The following is a 1,024-nucleotide window of genomic DNA, read 5'->3' as shown; positions in this document are numbered from 1 at the left end:
CAGCCCACGGAGGTGTACTTGCTAATCTCATTTTAAAATGTCACCACCGAACCCAATTCCCGGCCCCTTTAACGCGCTTGCCCGGACCCCAGTGGCAGGTCACCGCCACGGAAGACAAACGCGGGACGCCGAGGGCCGCCACCTCCTCCATCCTCTGGCAACCACGGGGCCCTCGGCGCAGGAACACGGAGCTCCCCCCAGCTCCTCACGCGCTTAGCCCTCGCGGGTCCCGCTCCAAGGGGCCCCCTCGCCTCCCACCCTGACTGCCTGATGGACACCCACTCTCAAGACCACCAGCCTCTCACTTAGCAGAGAGGACAGAATTCGCCAGAAAGAGCCACCGCGCCTGCAGATGACAGGCGTGTTTCCTCGCCTCTGCTCGCCAACTCTCCCGCGGCAATAGCAGAGTTCATCCTTCCACCGAGACGAATTCCCACCCACGCTTTTCAGTCCGAGTGCTTCTGCTTTATCGGGGATAAAATGATCTTTTTTTTTTATCCCTTTTACTTCCTCTCCACTAAGAGCCTACGTCCTCCTCCTCTCTCCCTATTAAGATGGTACGTAAGCCCGAATTCTAAGCCGCCGCATGGAGTTACTCATTTGTCCAGGTATACGAGAGGTATACCTGTTAACCGACGTGTGTTTGCTTTACTCTTGTTAATCTGTCTTCTACTGCAGGGTCTCAGCTAAGAACTCAGAGGGTAGAGAAATAATTATTTTTCCTCTCTACAAAATAAAGAACATTTTAAAAATAACAATTATCGGTACCTTTGGAAAATAATCTGACCTTTTGTTTCAATACTGTTTAATGGAATATGAAGTTTAAAAAGGGAAATGGTTCTTTCCAGCTTGAACCACCCACATTTCATTAACACACCCACAAACGGATTGCTACACTCAAAGGCTCGCTTCTCAGAACACACAGCCCCAGCCTGCAATTCTAATAGGTGATGAACTGAGGGGAAAAAAGAGAGAGAGAGAGGTTTTGAAGGGTGACACTGAAATATGCTAAAAAGTTGTAAAA

The sequence above is a fragment of the Pteropus alecto genome, unplaced genomic scaffold, assembly GCF_000325575.1.
Source record: "Pteropus alecto unplaced genomic scaffold, ASM32557v1 scaffold35, whole genome shotgun sequence".
Lineage (NCBI taxonomy): Eukaryota > Metazoa > Chordata > Mammalia > Chiroptera > Pteropodidae > Pteropus > Pteropus alecto.
This window is presented reverse-complemented; position numbering follows the sequence as displayed.